Source organism: Myotis nattereri, assembly GCF_964212035.1.
Source record: "Myotis nattereri genome assembly, chromosome: 1".
Lineage (NCBI taxonomy): Eukaryota > Metazoa > Chordata > Mammalia > Chiroptera > Vespertilionidae > Myotis > Myotis nattereri.
The window spans coordinates 97,802,541-97,822,074 of record NC_138075.1 but is presented as its reverse complement, the minus strand read 5'-3'; positions in this window follow the sequence as shown (position 1 = coordinate 97,822,074).

Genomic DNA, 19,534 nt, shown 5'->3' with positions numbered 1-19,534 from the left:
GGTTGGGGGTAGGGAAGGCAAAAGGGGCTCATGTCATCCATTAAAAGTGCTCCCATAAAAATGAGGAAGTTTCCTTTAATACAATGCAATCTAATGGTGTGTGTGAATACTTTTCTGGGACAAAGGGTTGTTTTATTTTATTTTTTCACCATAGCCAAGTTTTACAGAAAATTTTGAGGCAGGAAGGGCAACTTAGGTCTATTTGTTGTTGTTGTTTAAGGTTTCCAAAGTAGAATCAGCTTTCTTTGGTAGCTCAGGAGCTAGTAATTTGTCCTAGCAGAGAACGGTTTACACTCTAAGCATATTGAAGCATGCTGCTGGCTATAGGTATCCTGTTGAAACCCAATCTGGCGGTACTTCATTGCCAACATGAGCAATTACATTAGCCTTTTAATATGTACTTTTGTTCACGAAACCACTGATGTAAAAGCTCTCACATTAGGAACAGGTTGTAAATAATCTGTTGCCTGAGCATTGAACCTCCGGTAATTTTCCCCTGAACCATAGCATATCTGCTTAGTGACAAGTCCAAGTCATGTGATGTGCAGCACATCAGGTCATCCAAGATTTGGCAGCAGCAATGTCTGTTTCAAATGACAACTCCAGGTGACTTCATAGCCACCAGCCCAAATTCCTTCCCTTCTCCCTGCTGTTGGAAATGGTCAGCTTTTTATGATGGGTTCAAGCCAGTTTTCCCCTCCTTTTCTTTTGGAGCAGCCTAAAACTTTATAGCCATTCTCACCATCGTCTCTCTTATCCCATAAACATAGAGGAGAGAGCAGAGCCTTTGTGATGGACTGCATGAGGGCTCCTTCCAGCATAGGTGTGACCAGGAACAAGGACTGATGTGCCCCACATCCAGGGTGGCTTGTGTTGCTCCCCGGGGTGCCCTGCTTAGGACAGAAGAGAGCCAGGAGCTGTTGACCAGGACAGTCTCGTGACCTTTGACTGCACTGAGGAGCCATCTGCCTTTTTTGAGGAAGCAGACAGGCTAATGATCCCCTGAGGAAATTTCAGATTCACTTTCAGGATGGAAAAACCAAAGCATCAGTTGAGCTCATCTCTGTTGCCTTTTAATCATCTGCCAGATCAATAAACTGCTCCTTGAGACTGGATTTTTCAAGACTGTGTCTGGTATAGATTCTCGGCATCTTGTAAAGTATGTTGGATGAAATGGGACCAGACTTACAGCAGACTTTCCATCCCAGCGAGCCTCCATACTGGGCCAGGCTTTGAGGTAGGGGTCTGGGTGAAAGGCCCTGGGACAGCACCCCGACTGTGCCCACACATGAAACATAGATGCTGCTGCCAAGGGAAGTCAGGATGGCTAGAGGCACTGAGGTGGCTTTCGGAGCAAGGGGCTCAGCTCAGGAACCATAGGGGATGAGGTCAGCTATCTTCTTACACATCATGACACCCTACTCACACTCCCTGTTGCTGAGGAATACAAAGGGTATCCTAGGATGCCATTTTCCTGAATCTCTCAGGTGAAATGTCCTAACCCACAAAATGGGGCTATTAACACCTGCCTAATAGAATGGGTGCATGAATTCAGTGAGATCATGACAAAATAGCCCTTCATTGGGGTAGATGACACAGCAAACAGGACAGCTCAGCCTCTCAAACCTTTCTGAAAGCTTTGAATGGTTAGTGCTCAGCCAAGTTGTGAGGAGAGGCCTCTTATCCCTTCCACTTGCCTTAGAACACCCTTCCCCTAATTTCTAAACACTTGGGGTCTTTTCTTGGATCTGAGCACAGGACGGGAATTTCATTATCTTAACCAGAAACTTAGTTCATTCTCAGTTCCTTATGCTGGTAGGAGCTAGGATAATACTTTAGAGGCTCTAAACACTGAAAAAGTTATAGTGATTCCTGAAAATCCAAAATATAAATATTACTAAACTATAAAATGAATATCACAAAGACCAAAGAAGCTCTTATTTCCTCACGATAAGTACTTCAATACTGGGTGTGTAATTTTTCGTATCCATTCTTTCCAAAACTCTTCTAGTGTCCTCACTTTGCTGATTCCTGAAGGATGCACTTGGTTTGTTTGTACTGGGCAACCAGGTCTGATTTTTCAGACACTACAACTTGGCTTCTCAGCTCTCCTGCTGAATACTGCACTGCGTCCCAGGCACGAGGGGGACTGACCCACATGCTCTGGTAGGCTTCCTGCCTCTCTGCATCTTTGTGCAATTTTGAAGTGATGTCCATCCTGTGTTAATCTCTTCACCTTTCAAGGCCCAGGTAGAAAGGTTTTCTGTTGATGAAACATCACTGCATTTGTAGATGAAGACTCAGACATTGCTGCTCAGTGACTTTTTGAATTAAGGCCTATTCATTGAAATAATGAGATGAAATATTTTGTTCATACAACTTTCTTTCATAGGAGCTGTCCTACACTGGCATTTGAAAGACAGATTCCTTTCACTAACCTATTTGCAATTATACATTTGGAATCCAATGTTAGTGGAAATTCTGTGGGTAGGTGGAGGGCAGACGTGCCCAAATAACCACACCAGGCAGTTGTCTTCAATGACAGGACGGAGCAGAGAGCTTTGCTATGAGAAAGTAAATTTATTGGAATTACACTCCTCAATTTAGTGAGACTAGCTAGGTCTTCATTACTATTTATTTTCATACAGTAAATATGTCTAAAACTATAAAAACTTGCAACAAAAATATTTATATTTAAAAACATTTATTTCACAATTTCTAGAAAAACGACTGTTCAGTTGGTCTCCCTGCCAAATGCATCATAGGGACCCATAGTATTGATTTTTATTTATTTTATTTATTTATTTTTTAAATATATTTTTATTGATTTCAGAGAGGAAGGAAGAGAGAGAGAGAGATAGAAACATCAATGATAAGAGAGAATCATTGATTAGCTGTCTCCTGCATGCCCCCCACTGGGGATTGAGCCCACAAGCTGGGCATGTGCCCTTGACCGGAATCGAACCTAGGACCCCTTCAGTCCACAGGCCGATGCTCTATCCACTGAACCAAACCGGCTAGGGCCATAGTATTGATTTTTAAAGGATGTGAGAGAGAGGGCAGGAGAGATGGCAATTTGGACTGTACCCCTTAGTCACTGTGTCTTAAGTAGAAAGTCTCTGAGACTTACACATGCATGTACATATAGAAAATGCATATTTAAGGAAAATCCCATAACCAATGACCAACCTTTTGCTCTTGGTTCATTTGCATTTTTCCACAGGTCAGCTGCTCTGCCATCTACTGGGATAGGATTCACTACTTGCCTTCAAGGGAGCCCTTATGTCTGAGAAAGATGAGAGAACTACAGCTAAACTTTCTTAGCTTCCTATAGTGTTTTGTTTGTTTCTAACCAATGTATTCTTTATTTAAAGCTTTTAGGTTAAATGCATTTAATTTTTGTGTGTCTCAATTTCCCCTGTGATTTGAAGAAGGCAAAATGTCCTTCATCTAAGGTCTCCAAAGAGCTTCAGGTGAATGGTTTTTTTCCTTGACATTCAGAGCAAAATAGAATGGGAAATATTTATATCTGGACAAATGAGTTTGAGGAAACTACTAAATTAACCTCGTATTTTGGGAACACTTTTCATCTCTGTATTCTTTAAATGTGCAACACATTGCCTTGCAGTCTCCTTTGGCCCTTGATACATGTCAAGACATTTAAATTCCACATTATGTACTACATTTACTAAGGATGTAGTATCTGCCACGGGGGCTTGTGCTTCAGTTAGATGATTTGTTTGGAAAGATGACTCCTGGGAATTCCTCCTGTGATTTTCTTTGAGATTTTATCTGAACCTCTCTTATTGCACTTAGCACATCCTACCCTGTAGTGTTGTCATTGAATATGGGCATCTCTCCTTATAGATGATAAACCTTTGAGAGTAAGAGTTATATCAAACTAATCTTGTTTTGTTCTAGAGCATATTTCTTGTCTAATAGATTAGTTTAAAGATATACTTTTTGAAGGAAAGAGCATACATATAATTGTGTGGACTTGAAGTCAAATAGTTTTACATCTATATTTCAAAAACACAATTCTTTGCAGATACTGTTATGAAATTTTCCAGCTACCTATATTTCTTTTCTTCAGAAGCTAAATAATAAAATATAGAGAGAGGTACAGAAGTGGAGAAACTAAAATTGCTGCAGTCAGTATTTGGATATATTCACTGAAGTGATAGATGAGAAGAGCAGAAGAGAAAAATGTTTTGGAGCAGTTGGTCTACCAGTAATGAGGGAAGCAGACTTCATATTCTATGCCTATAAAAAATAATAAGTTATGTACAACAACATTTGTTCAGAGTAGCCCCAAATTAGAAATAACTCAAATGTCCATCAATAGGAAGACAGATAAATAAATTGTGGTGCATTCATATAACAGAATACAGTTCAACAAAATAGAACAACCCAATGATACATGAAACAACATGGATACAAAATGCTGAGTAAAAGAAACCAGACATCAAGAGAGTGTAGACTGTAGGACAAAATTTCCAGAAAGTTCAATAACAGTAATATGCATGGCTGGTGATAGACATGCAGAAAGTCCTTTCCTCTGAGGGGGCAGGTATAATCAGGAAGGGGCATGATGGAGCCATGTCGGGTGCTGGAAGTGTCCTAAATTTTGAGCTGGGTGTGGTTTGAATGTGTAGAAATTCATCAAACTTTACATTTAAGACTTATGCTATCCATATATTTTTGTATTTTATTATATGTAACTCAAATCTTAAAAAATAAAAGGGAAAAAGCACTGCTATTTATTGAGTGCTTATTATGTGCCAGGTAAAGTGCTAAGCATGTAAGACTTTAAAATATTAAGTAATTTGTCACAGGTCTCAGATTCTTGACTCAAATCCACCTCTCCCTGTCTCCAAATCCCAAACTCCAAATCGCTGTGCTCTCTCTCTGCAGAGCCAATCCTGGGCTTTGCTGGGACTTTTCCCTACCAGTGGCCTGTCCTCCAAGCAGAGCAGGTGGCCTGTGCAGGCAGCGGCAGCTTTGCCCTCTGTGTCTGTTTGATAACAATAAACCTCTGTTGCCGAATTAACGGAGCTGTTAAAACATTTCCCTTGCTGTTGGTTATGTCAAAGACCTTTGCCAAGTCTCAGGGACAGTGGCCTGATTGTTGAAGGGAGGAACTTACTGGGAAATAGTGAATGGAGTTTTCAATAAGGCATGGAGGTAAGAACAGAAAATGTATTATTTGCGGTATTTCTTCATATTTGAAGTTTGTTCTGGCTGGGTGCTCTTTTGGGGAAAGAAAACCAAAAATGAGGCTTCAGAACACATTTCTCCTCCATCTACTGTTCTCTTCACTTAACTTAATTATTTTAGTTTAATTTGTTTGAGTTTTGAAGTTTAATTAATAAACTTGATCAGTTAATAATGTAATGAATTGACATTTACTATCTTAATATTTATTAATGAGGGTTCAAATATATGAATCACAATACTGATATATTCTCAGTATGAAAGAAAAGAGAAACCCATGCTTGGATAATAATTTTTTTAACCCTTGTCCCCAGGTGTCTCCTTCCAGCTCTGGTCCAAAGCCTTTGACGCCCTCCTGTCTCCATGGCTGCCATCTAGTGAGGTGGAGAATTTCTGTCACGCTGCCCTCACTTAGGAACCTCAGAGGAGAAGGTTCCAGCATAGTCCTCCAAGAAAGAACACCTCTGGCAACTCGCTTACAACTCCAATTAGTTAAGCAAATCCCAAAAATCCCGCTGCTTCCTTTTCATGTCCTGAAATCTGACTCTACATGCAGGAGATGGACAGCATGGCTATAAAGGGCACAGTCACCCACAGTGTTAGCTTGAGCAAAGTTCCTGCCTACAATACGGCACAATACCTACCTACCCCCAACGATGTCTGAGGATTACACTAGATAGCTGATTTTCCTAGTAGAATGCTCTGCCATGGACAGAACTCAGTAAATAATGATATGAATGATGGATAATTTAATAGTAGCCGCTGAGTCTTTCCCCACCAAATAAAGTGTAAAAAAGGGCTTCAGTACCACACATCTACTCAGTGACTTTATTTTCTTTACTGGGTATAAATTGGGCCTGCAAAGGGCTAGGCTTTATGCTCTGCCGTGTACCAAAATTTGCTACATGTAGAATTTTTAAATTAAAGTCCTAAAATTGGAAATGGAAAAACCTTAATAAATATGACCAAAATCTTCCAGGCCAGTGTGGCTCAGTGGTTGAGCGTCAGCCCATGAACCAGGAGGTCATGGTTTGATCCCGGTCAGGCAGCTGATCAATACTTCTCTCTCTCTCCCTTCCTCCCTCTAAAATCAATAAAAAGATATTTTAAAAATATTTTTAAAAATTTGCATACATAGTACATGCTCACTAAGTTCTAAAAATAAAAATAAAAAAGAGAGAGGGGAAAAAAAATGACCAAAATCCTAATTTTCAGAACCCTGAATTGGTTTATGTTGGTTATAGGTTCAAGTGTTTTTTTAAGTACAGACATTCTATGATACAGAAATAATGTGTTAAAGCCTAGCTGTCTATCCATTGCCCAGTCAGGCATGATCACTGGGACCATACAGTGACACCCCTTCCCAATCCAGGCCACCAGCCTTCTTAATTACACTGGAAAACTCTCATAATCTCGTCCCCTTCCCCCCCACTACCCCCCAACGCCCCTCCTCCTAGTTCTTCAGACAGCCTCAGACAGCCCACCAGTTTGGCCTCAGAGATAGGCATAATTTTTATACCTGGCCTAGGTCACTGGTCAGGTTCTATATCGTGTTTTTTCTTCATTTTTACTACTGATCTAGGATAATTATAAAAATCAAAGCAAAGCAAGCTATGCTAAATCTGGGCCTAAATGAAGCATCTCAGTACATGGCTCTGACCAGAATTTGGAGTCTTGAACAGAATCACACCCCTGCTCACCTTTCAATTCTGTTCTTCTTTCCCTTTTCCTGCTTCCAGTAGGTGGCACTCCAGAGTGAGGCCTCTTTGCTAAGGTGGTAGAGTCAGCGCAAACCCAGCTCTTACCTCTGCAGCAGGGTTGGACAACCAGCGATGCATGGCAGGGGGTGGCGGCTGTCCCTGCCATCTGAGGTGGGTGAAGGCAGGCGGAGAGAGGAAACGGGGACGCGGGTGAAACTGGATATTTGGAGAAAGAAGCTGGGTTGGTGGTGAAAATGTTTCACTGGGAATGTGGACTCTTCCTTACCCAAGGTCTAACTAGATGCTTCAAGTATCTGTGAGCATATTTTTAGAACTTAAAATGACAGGAAGTTCATCTAGAACTCTCCATTCTTCCATTAGTAACGAATCTTTTCTATCTAAGCTTTGCCTCCCTCTGTGAGGGGAATTGAATATGCATGTGAGGCCTTCTCCAACTTCCCAGCAAGGTGGCAGGGTGTGGCTTTAGATTCATATTCTTGCCAGACAGACTCATGTCGTCACACAGGCAGGTGACTCCTGATGTTTTACTTCAACTATCTCCAGCTGCTTCTTTCTCTAGGAAAATGGTTTCAGAGAATAGTTATCACATATGTGCATCTTCCAGACTGAAGTGTTTCAGCTGGTAAACTCATGGGATGCAATTACCTGGTGAGTTCTGCATTGTTACTGCAGGGAGACAACCAGCATTTAAGAGGGCTGACCCTGCATATGTGGAAGTCAGACTCACAGACATACTTACAGGGAGCTATCAACTTCAAGAGCCCCTGGCACCATGCAAAATATTGCTTCTGTTGGCAGTGAAAAGCCAAAAGAGAGAAACCCACCAAGAGTGTGTTTCATTTGTTCTGCCCCAGGCTAAACCAGGGCTTCCCATGTCTGCACTATTAACATTTGGGGCTGGGTGATTCTTTGCTGCGGGGAGTGGGGATGGTGGTGTTCTGTGCATTGTACTCCTTGGCTTATTTTTATACTTTTAATCAATACTGTAAAGTTGTGTCGATTTGCTCATAGCACTCAAGCACATTTCTTTTCCAAGGATTCTTATTTTCAAAAACGACAATAAGTTTGTGCTGAAAAAGTGTCAAGTTTTGACAGTGCCCAACCTGAATAAGATAATGGACACCCTTGATTAATGCTGACATTTTGTGAATGGAAGTCTTTACCACGTGGGGGTCACCTTTCTATTAGATTATTGTTGTTTCTGCATTATCTTGATCACTTGCATTTTGGTTCTGCATTCTTCCTTTCCTTTCTCTTCTTTCCTCTTGTACTCAGGTTTCCTTCCTATTCTCTCTCTAAATAATTCATTCCATTTCTAAATATGTAGAAATCAGTTCCAGGCACCACGAAGCACCTCATCAGGAGAGACCAGGTTTTTTGTCTCAGTGTCCCAGGCACCACCTGTCTGTAATTCAGGGGGAGGGGATTCACTAGGATGCGTTTACACAAATCAACTGGCTTGGGGGTAGGGGGGCGTAATTTAGTCAAACTCCAGGCTATTGTACAGCAAGTTGTTTTCAAATTCCATAACTGGGAGGGGCCTCAGGGAAAACCATGTCTAAGAAGCTCATTTTGCAGAGAAAAAAACAGGACCTGAAGATAATACTGTAATAACTCACTGAGTGATACTTACCCTGCAATAGGCATGTCATTAAGGAACGGGCATGAAAAGTCAGCCAATGAGGGAGAGCCTGAGCTCACGGCTCCCAGCTCTTTCCCACATAATAGTTTAACAGTCAGAGAAAAGCACTCCCAATATTTCCATCCTGGTGGAGGAAGCTCCATGGCTGTGACACTTCTGGCTTCCTCACTCCCTCACCCAACTCCTGGGAAAGTGGGGAGGCTTTTCTAATTGGTACATTCTAGAAAAGTAACTGGGCATGCTCAGCTCTGCCCTTGCTCCTGTGGGGAGCCAGTGAGCACCCTGCTGGGAACAGGCTTCGGGGCTCCACCAGGGGCTCTGCACCTGCCCCATTCAGTGTGGCATGCTGTGGGACCCCTTTGCCTAAATCTGGGGTTCAGAAGCCAATTTATGACAGATACACAAACAACCTGGCCTCTACCCATAATAAATAATACTCTGAACAAGTGTGTGTGTGCGCGTGAGCTCGGAGGCCGCCCGAGGCTCCTTCTTGGCACTGGTCGCTCATGGAACATTTGGTTGCCAGGAGCTAAAGTTGGCAGTGGAACTACTGTTTCAGTGGTTTCTCCCTCCTGTGAATTACTTTTCTTTTAAAAATAAGTTTTTAAACATAAGCCCTAAATTTTATGCCAAACCACAGAGTTCAATTTAGCATTTTGGAGTAGTTATTTTAATTTATTTTTACCGTGTGTTCTCTAGCATGCAATCAGGAGCATGGCACCAACAACGGGGCATTGCCCCTCAGACAGATGTGACTAAAAAGAATTAAAATACTTCCTTTAAATTGTATTTTTCTAGACCCAGTGATGATTTTTCTTTACAGTAATCATTTATTTCAAGATAATAGCATCCCTCAAAATACATTTTAAAACATCTCTTGGAATTTTCACAAGCCTGTTTATAAGCCAACATGAGAAAAACGGTGTCATTATTCCACTGTCTCACTGTTTTGTAGATAAATTATAATATCTTCATTGATTACCTTTTTCCCAAATCAAATATAACTTCATATTTTTTTTTTTAAAAAAGGATTTTTTAAGCACTCTTTTTGCTTTTTCACAAAAAGATGAGGCAGTCTCTCTGAAAGTAATTATCAAGAGATTCACATATATGTTTTGAGGCAACCTCAACTGTTTATGTAGGTTCAGAGACATTTATGTTAAAGTACAAGTCCCAGGACCTTGCCCAGTGGTTCTCAACCTTCCTAATATGGCGCACGACCCTTTAATACAGTTCCTCATGTTGTGGTGACCCCCAACCATAAAATTATTTTCGTTGCTACTTCATAACTGTAATTTTGCTACTGTTATGAATCGTAATGTAAATATCTGATATGCAGGATGTATTTTCATTGTTCGTGACCCACAGGTTGAGAACCGCTGTAGATGAACTTCATGAACTTCCCAGATTCTTTTCTAATCATAGTGCCTGAAGCACCTTCATTTGCGATAAGTTTTTGGTTCTGGCTACTTCACCCGAAGAAAGGTAGAGAAGCAAACCACAGAGGAGGTCGCTTGGAAGTTATGTGAATTACCTGGAATAAGTTAAGAAGAAGCCTAGGGTATTTAAGCCAATGCCATGGGACAATTTTGGCCCTTAGTACACTGTTCTATAGTCATCAAGAATGAGGTGGGGTGGGAGGGGGCATATGTAATACTTTCAACAATAAAGATTAAAAAAGAGAGAATGAGGTGGGGGAAGGAGCTGGTGGTAAGTAAATTAAAGATCATTTAGCCTCCTCTACGGCAGGCCCTGTGTACCATTGTGCAGCTTGTGCACTGCACAACATCAGCGTGGCCACTGTCGCCCAGAGCTGCACGGAGAACAACTGCAGCAGCAGTCCTGAATTGTCTGGACAACAACCTCCAAATAAACCTAAATTGAAAGAGATGTGTGATGGCAACAGAAACTCTAAAAGTAGCAGTGCCTATTTGGAGAACTTTCTTTGTTAAGAGAGTCAGGAAACTGAAAGTGTAGGAACACAACACAAAGGACCTGACCGGGTGATTTTCCTTGCTTAGTGGTTCAGATCCTGGGCTTGGGGGTCACGCAAACTTGATTTTGATTTCTGATTCTGCCACTTAGCTGTGTGAACTGGGGTGAATTACCCACATTCTCATCAGTGAAAATGGGAAACCAGTAGGGAATATCCAACAGGATTGCTGTGAGGGTCAAATGAGACATCTGCAAAACGGTTAACAGTTGTGCCTGGCGTATCACAACTGCTTAATAAATGCAACCTGGCTTTATTATCACAGATTGGAGAATCCACTAACTTGCTGGTGCAGGGTCCCCCAGCTCAGAATCCTGAGGGACAGATACATAGACAACTGGTCTCTGCCCCATTACCAGGCTGCTGGTGGTTCCTCTAAAATTCCATTTTTCACAATGAAAGTGCATTAAAATGATCTCCTTTGAGGAGATAGGGCCAGAAAATTATAAAGCTTGTGGTAATGCAGACTCTAACACAGAATACAATGGCTCTTCAATGTAACAACACACCAAACATCCGGCCCTCCTGGCGGTTAATAAGGCAGGCAGGAGACATGAAGCCTTACTGTACAACATAGATGATTGCCTCAGCTTTCTGATATTAAAATATCATAACGGGCCACTCAGAGAACTACAAAGAAGAGGTCACCAGGATTGGGATATGGGGAGTTGAGCGAAGAGACATAAAACGTGTCTTGCCTGGGCAACCAAAAGATTAGTTTGAGCCATGAAATAATGTTTATCCAACATGCCACTGACCAACTTTAGCTGCCTTTGATCTAGTTCTCCACTGGAAATATTTTTCTTTTTTAAAAAGTTTTCATTCCTTCTGCCCAGACTCTAGGCAAAGGGTAAGAAACAAGTAATGAAGTTGGTGATGAATTCAGGAAGAATTTGGAAATTTAAATATGCCCAAAGGACCCCAAGTCCTCCATCCTAATCTCAGGTCCCCCTCTGTGGAATGACCTATCCATCATTTGCACATGAGTGTAGCATTTTGCTGGGCCCCAGTGAGCCTCCTTCTAATCCAAGATCATTTAGTATTAAATACACTAGAGCAGTCTGATTAAATTCAGATCATGATTGTATTATTAAAAATCTTTAATATATACTTTATTAAACCCAATATATCCAAAATATTATCATTTTAATATAATGAGTATGAAAATTAACAATAACATATTAATGATATGTAATTCATGATGACATATTAATTATATGATTTTACTTTTCTTGGACTTAATCTTTGAAGTCCAGTGTCTATTTTCCACCTACAGCATGTTTCAAGTGGCCAGTGCCCACGATATTGGACAGTGTAGTTTTAGATGAATGAATGAAGACTTAGAGGTTAAACTCACTTCTTGCCTGACATCATGCAGCCAGTGCTTCTCTGACAAAATTCAGGCTGAAATGTAGGCATTTGCTGATCATGATTGTACTTTAGTTTTAGGCTCCTTCTGAAATATTTCTTATCTCAAAGATGTGTTTTTGTTTTTCAGTTTCCTAAATGTGTTTTGAGATATATTGGGCATGGGAAACTGTTGTAGATAGGACCTAACGTAATTGAGATTTCTCAGTAATCCTGATTCTGGTGGCTGGTCTGTCTCCATCCACTTATCTCAAGAGCCAAATGCCCTTTGGGATTAGAGGAGTGAAAGGAATTCTTTTTCAAAGCACACCAGGCAGAATCTGTTCAAGAGATAAAAGACCTGCAGAAACACAGCAGCATGTTCTTGGAGCACTGAGGCAGGCGTGGAGATCCTTAGCAAGCTTTGTTAGAAGTTGTGAAGGACAAGGAGTAGGAGTCTGACCTTGGGGTCTGATACAGGTTCAGCTTTTGTGCGGTTCTGGGCCGTTCCCAGAATGGACCCTCCCTTCGACCACCCTCCCACCCACTGGCCAGAATGCATGGCAAGAGCGCTGGTCATCTGGGCTGGAAACAGTAGTGGAACCAGAACCCTGTGTCTGATTTTGACTCTTATGGGCTCGGTGTGATCTTGGAAAAGCCACTGTAACACTCTGTCTTTAGTTTGCCACATGCAAAATTGGGATAGCAATACATCCTTCATAAGGAAATTGTGAGGATTAATAAGAAAAAGAATCTAGATCACTTGGTATAGTACCTGGCAAAAGAGGGGGCATTTAATGAATACCTATTACTACCACCACTATTACCACTACATCTATTATATCAGTCAACAAATATTATTTTGTGCCTGCTCTGTGTCAGATACTGCAAAAGATTCTGAAATAGAGCAAATTTTCAAAACATGTTTTATCAATATGACTGTGCTATGACTTACATATAACTAAGTGGATCAAGAGAGTTCCATCTTCACCTTCAACTTGAACCTTTTATGTGAACTTTAAACAAGACCCCTGCAAAGCAGTCTCCGGAAAGTAAAACCTTGGAGGAAGGGATGGATAGGTTTGCCTATTACACAGTCTGTCAACTCCTTCTCAGTCCTAACTTCAGGCTCCCATTGCAGTTTATGGGATGGAAATCCTAAGAGCATCCCCCATAAACTCAGTTACATTTGCCCTCCCCAGGCAGCTCAGTCATACACGGTTGAAATTTTTCCTAAGGAACTTGACTAAAAAACTAAGTTTAATTAGTCTGAGAGAAGATTTACTTCCTCTTAGGTATTATTTATTGCTGAGTAAAAAATTACCCCAAAACTTAGTGTCTTAGTGTCTTAAAACAACAAAAAACCCAGTTATTCTCTCAGGGATTAAAGTGTGGTTTAGCTGGGTCCTCTCCCAAGGCTTCAGTCATCTCAAGACTCAGCTGGGAAGGATCCACTTCCTCATAGTTGTTGGCAGGATTTAGTTCCTCCTGAGTTGAGGGGCAGAGGCCTCTCTCAGGTCTTTTGCCAGTTGGGCCTCTTCACAGGGCAGCTCCTAACATGACAGCTAAACCTCATCAGAGTGAGCCAGACACAGAAAGAGAGAGGGCACAGAAGATGGAGCTCATCGTCCTTTGTAGGCCGTCTTAATCCATCCAGGCTGCTTTAACAAATATCATAGACTTGGTGCTTGTGAACAACAAACATTTATTTCCTCACAGTTCTGGAGATCAAGGTGCCAGCAGACCCGGTGTCTGGTGAGGGCCCACTTCCTCACTGATAATTATCTTCTCACTGTGTCCTCACATGGTGGAAGGGACAAGAGATAGCTCTCAGCCCTCGTTATTAGGGCACTCATCCCAATAACCTAATAACCTCCAAAAGGCCCCACTTCTGAACATCACATTGGGCATTAGAATCCAACCTATGAACTTGAGGGGGCACAAACATTCAATCCATAGTGTCACAGAAGTGACATCCATTAGGCTTTTCATATTCTATTCATCAGAAGCAATTAATGGGCCTGGTCCTCAGGGGGAGGATATGACATGAGGCCATGAGTACAGAGGAGGGATCACCTGGAGCCCTCTAAGAAGCTGCTGCCCACTGGGACCCTCAACATTTTCTCTCTTTTTTTAAAAATATATTTTATTGATTTTTTACAGAGAGGAAGGGAGAGGGATAGAGAGTTAGAAACATCGATGAGAGAGAAGCATCGATCAGTTGCCTCCTGCACACCCCCTATTGGGGATGTGCCTGCAACCAAGGTACATGCCCTTGACCGGAATTTAACCTGGGACTCTTCAGTCCCCAGACAGACGCTCTATCCAGTGAGCCAAACGGCCAGGGCAACATTTTCTCTTGTTAAGCAGGATGGGGTGTTTGTTTCATGCCAGCAGAAGGAAGACAGAGTTGTTGCATGTAGAATGCAGAAGAGACGGAGGATGGCAGGAGTTCTGTCCTTCACCCACGCAGGCTGAAGGAACTGGTTTCTTGAAAACCTCTGTAGATGCTGAGCACAAACTCCTAGGAGCCCTAGTGATAAGGTGTAACAAGAAATTGGAAAGTGAGCCACTCTTTGGACCTCTCCAGCAAGCCTACCAAGGTCCAGGAACCAGGAAGTCTTGGAAGGGAGTAGCATGAGAGAAGACTTTTCTGCTCTCAAGAAAGGTGTCTTACCAGTAGTAGAGTTGATGCTTCCTCAGTGAAGATGAGAACAGTAAACACCAATTCTCAGGAGCCAAACTAGGAGAGGAAAAGTGAGGTCAGAAGCAATGGTGACTAGCTGAAAATATCTGACACATAGCACATCACAGAGGCGCTACAGAGAAACATGGAGAGACTTGGAGATGAGATCTGAGAAATCTACACATGAACACATGTCACCATTGCAATTTGGGGTGCTCATGTAATGTGATATCAATATATTCTCAAGCTGGCCAAGGGACCTGAGAGTTGTTTTCACAAAGTAGAGGAGGATAGTGGGGAGGTCCTTGTAGCAAAAGCAGATAAGCTAAAAAAAATACTGACTTCAGATTTGTCTTCAGGCCTAGACCCTTTCCTGACTCCTGGTGCAGTAATTTGTTTCCCCCTTGTTGGCACTGATGCTGGTAAAGTCAGCAACATAAAGATGCATTTAAAATAAAGCAAAACAAAATTCAAAAGGAAATACCACAGAAGTTACATGTACCCTGAGAGCTTTAAAATTTAGTTTGAAACTATCTTATTGACCACATCACTCATACAACTTTGTTTTCTTCTCAGCCGTATTTTGGACCCAGTTACTGTCTCCAAGTGGAGACCAATGGACCACACTGCTAAGTGGACCCAGAATCTTCCTTCATGTCCAGAATCTAGAGAAGCATCATGGGTAGTTGAAGAATCATGTGTTTTTGGTATCAGACAAATCTCTTTTCAAATCCTCACTCTGCTGCTTATTGCCCAAGTGACTCTGGACAAATCCCCCATGCCTCTCAGACTCATTTTCCTACTCAGTAGAATGACTGAGAGACATTGTAGTTTAGTTAATGGTCAAGAGCTTGGGTCTGGAGTTAGACTCATGTTGCAGTTCTGGTTCCCTTACATAGCTGTGTGACCTCTCAAGCTTCAGTTTTCTCTTCTGTTAAATGGGTATAATTGTCCTACTGCATGGGACTGTGGTTTGACTCAATGGATTTCTTATATAAAGCACTAGACACAGCCCAGGCATATGGCAGGTAGGTGTTAGCTCTTATTAACACCAATAATACATCTTATACATAAGAAGTGCTCACAAAATTTTACTCTCCTGTTCACTTTCTACCCCAGTATGACCAATATCTGGTGGTTCCAGGTCAAACAGAGGATCACCTGTCCCACTCCTAATTTAATAACTGAATGCTTTTCCTTCTATCTCACCCATCAACTAAAATCTGGCCCAATGCTACTGCCCAGAACAGTGGTCGGCAAACTGTGGCTCGCGAGCCACACGCGGCTCTTTGGCACCTTGAGTGTGGCTCTTCCTAAGCCTTAGGAGTACCCTAATTAAGTTAATAACAATGTACCTACCTATATAGTTTAAGTTTAAAAAATTTGACTCTCAAAAGAAATTTCAGTCGTTATACTGTTGATATTTGGCTCTGTTGACTAATGAGTTTGCCGACCACTGCCCCAGAAGGTCAGCTTCTCTTACAAAGGTCTTTTAGGCAGCAACTTTGTATTTTTTGTTGAAAATATCTTTGGTCCTTCGGTTGATCTCAAGCATAACCAATGGACATAAGACACTGGGGGGTAGGGGCGGCCAGGGGATTGTCAAGGGCGGGGGGAAAAAAAGGACACATATGTAATACCCTTTGTAATACTTTAAGCAATAAAAAAAGAAAGAAAAAAAATTACTAGTATATAAAGGAGATACTAGGCATACCAAGTTATTTTTGTGCCCCTATTGGATGTTGGTAATAATAATGATCTATTTTCTGGTTATAGCAAACTTTATGTTCTGTAGTATTTCTCTCATTCCTTTCTCTATAACAGAAATGCTGGGCTCTATGTTGTTTATTCTGAGAGTTGAAAAAGGATAGAAAAATAACCAAGCAAAAAAATGATAACTAACATGGCTGATAGTGTGTCATTAAAAAGAAAAATCACAAAAAATATATTTGGTCTAGAACCTTGAAATGCTATTCTCTCTATTCTGCCAAGGTGATTGGAGGCAAAGGATCTTAGAATTACACACCTGGAAGGAATGAACATCTGTAATGATCTATACGGTTGAGTAAGCCAAAGCCCTGGGAATGAGAGGTGTGTCTGGAACTGGTGTGACCAGTCGCTGCTGCAAGTTATACCCAGATTTAGTTCGCAACTCCTTCTTTCTGGCTGGGAAATATGAGGGGATTGAGTCATGCTACTGTTATTAAAACAAATCCTAAAACAAACAGAAAAACTTGTTATGGAGTCTAAGGAGAAATAGCCCAAATCATTCATTTAACTGGTCCCACATACAAAGCCTGACTTTTATGATTCCAAAATTTGGCAAGACCTGGTTATACATCTCCCTCACGATCAGCATCAATGGGAGGTTTATTATTTTAAATCAAGTTTTGTTTTGTTTGAAAAGTATTGTCTAGCATACCCAGAATATTTACACCAGTAAACTGTGTTTTCTGTCCCTGATAGAGAGGGTCTGTGCTAGAGCATGTTTGGAAACCAGCATCAACACTGATGGGCAAGGCCAGAACAAATGGGAAACAGGTCAACCTGCTCACCAGTGGTTCTTAGGGCCTCTCTAGCCTTGAGAGAAATATTTAGGTAATGTTCTCAGCTGGCCCATGACCTTGGTCTCACATGGGTGTTGTGTGACCTACAAGGCAGGCACCACCATTCCCAGAGCTTGGGTTCCTCACATCCTTTCTGGCATTGAATCAATGATGTTGACACTTTTCTCTTGAAGAATGGGTACACCATAGTGGCCTGTGTGGATCTCAGCTGCTTGGCAAAATGAAGACGAATGACAGAATGTTTCTTACATGCAGGTTTAGATCTCTTGTCTTCTGCACTCTCTCTGAGGCTCCAAAAGGTGACCTGTCATGGACTTTGCAAAATTCTGGTATCAAAATTAGTGATTTATTTTGCCAAATGAGAAATAATATAGGCTTATAAGAAAATATTAAAGAGCATGAAAAATAGTTTTAAAAAATATTTCACATTCTACTTCCTAGTGATAACTACTGTTAACATTTTTAATATTCGTATGGACTTTTGAAAATGCACACACAGTTTAACAAGAGGGAAATTTTACTATATATTTTTTGTTATCTTTTTTCTCTTATACTATGAGTATCTTTATATAACATTTTCACTACTTTTAATGCTTACCTAAAATTCCTTTTTTAAAAAAATTGATATCCTTTTTAGGTTGTTCCTAGATTTTTTTTGTTTTAATAAATAATTTTATGATTGATGTATATCCTTTCAGACACATTCCTGTAATTTTTTGTGTTTCAACGGGCAACACAGCTGAACTGTTTATACATCACCAAATTACCCTATGCAGTGGTGATAGAAATTTCTGGGGTCACAATCATAGGATTCTTTTTTAATACATAATAATAGAAAAAAAAAGAGCAGGTGATATCTACCAATAGTGAAATGAAGATTCTTCTCCAGTTCCTTAATTTTTTATTTGAGTCTTCCTGAAACCTCACCTCCAAATTAGAAAGCTGGCCTGACTTAGTGGAATGAAGACAAAAAAAAAAAAGAAAAAAAGAAAAGAGTAATGAATACAAAACTCCTCACCATAGATGGAAATAAGCACACTGATTTAAAAAATTTTAGACACAAGAATGTAAACTCTAGAAATCAGGCTCATAATTATTAAATTCTCCCAAATAAATTGAAATATCTAATGCAGAGTCTATGGTACTGCATGCTATTTAGTTGATTTTTATAAATTTTCAACAGTTGAAAGAAAATCAGCATGTAAAAAACAACAAAATAAGCAAGTGAACAAAAAGGGATGAAGAGGATTTCATATAAAAATGATTTCCTTGTTTTCTTTTGAAGTTAGATACTGTGAAGGCAGGAACTTCATCATAGTACTAGCACTCATATGTTTACTCATTATTCTAAATGTCATATCTTGGAGGTCCTGGATAATGCAATAATTCAGTCAGCTTTGTACAATATGAATGTCTAATGGACCACAAAAATTTGGCCTTGGGCTCAATACCAGAAATTCCTTTGCGAATTTTAATAATGATCAGAAAATGAAGAATCCAGAAAAAAAAAAGATTTGATCAATACACAAGGAGAATGATAAGCAAAAGAAATTTCTTTCCTTAAAAGTAGGTAGGTTCGCCCTAGCTGACTTGACTCAGTGGATAAGGCGTCAGCCTGCCAACTGGAGTCTCAGGTTCGGTTCCGGCCAAGGGCACATGCCTGAGTTGTGTGCTCGATCCCCAGTGTGGGGCATGCAGGAGGCAGCCAATCAATGATTCTCTCTCATCATTGATGTTTCTATCTCTCTCTCTTTCTCCCTTCCTCTCTGAAATCAATAAAGAAATATATTTTTTAAAAAAGCCGTTAGGTTCAAAAGAGGTCTATTTTTATTGTTTGCTGTGTGCACAGGAAGTTTTTGATAATAGTGATAAAATGATGCCTGAGAATTGTCTATAATTTTAATTTCACAAATTATATTCACATGAATTGAAGAAGAACACAAAAGGCCATTATCCCTGGGGGGCTTTTTAAATTTGGATGTGCAGGAGAATGCTGTTTATGTGATAAAGGACTCAGGACTTCCTTTTAGGGACAAAGCTGCAGATCTTTGTGGGGACTTTTGGGACCTAAGTAGAGGCAGAGATAGAGGCAGTATCTTCTGGTCTTCTAGAAGTGTTATGAAGAGATTGCAGAGGTATGTTCTGCTGAGGAGAGGTTCTTCAAATTGGGTGGCAATACCCCATTGCAAGGCAGCTCATCATTCCTTGACAGCAGACACTTCTTGAGCTTAATCATGTTCTCTGAATACTAACACCTAAATGGTAAACACCTGACATATCAGGTCAAGTCTACAAAGGTGACAGTCTGTTCTCTCAATGACAGACATGTATATAGAGAGAGATTCCAAAGTACATTATGTCCTT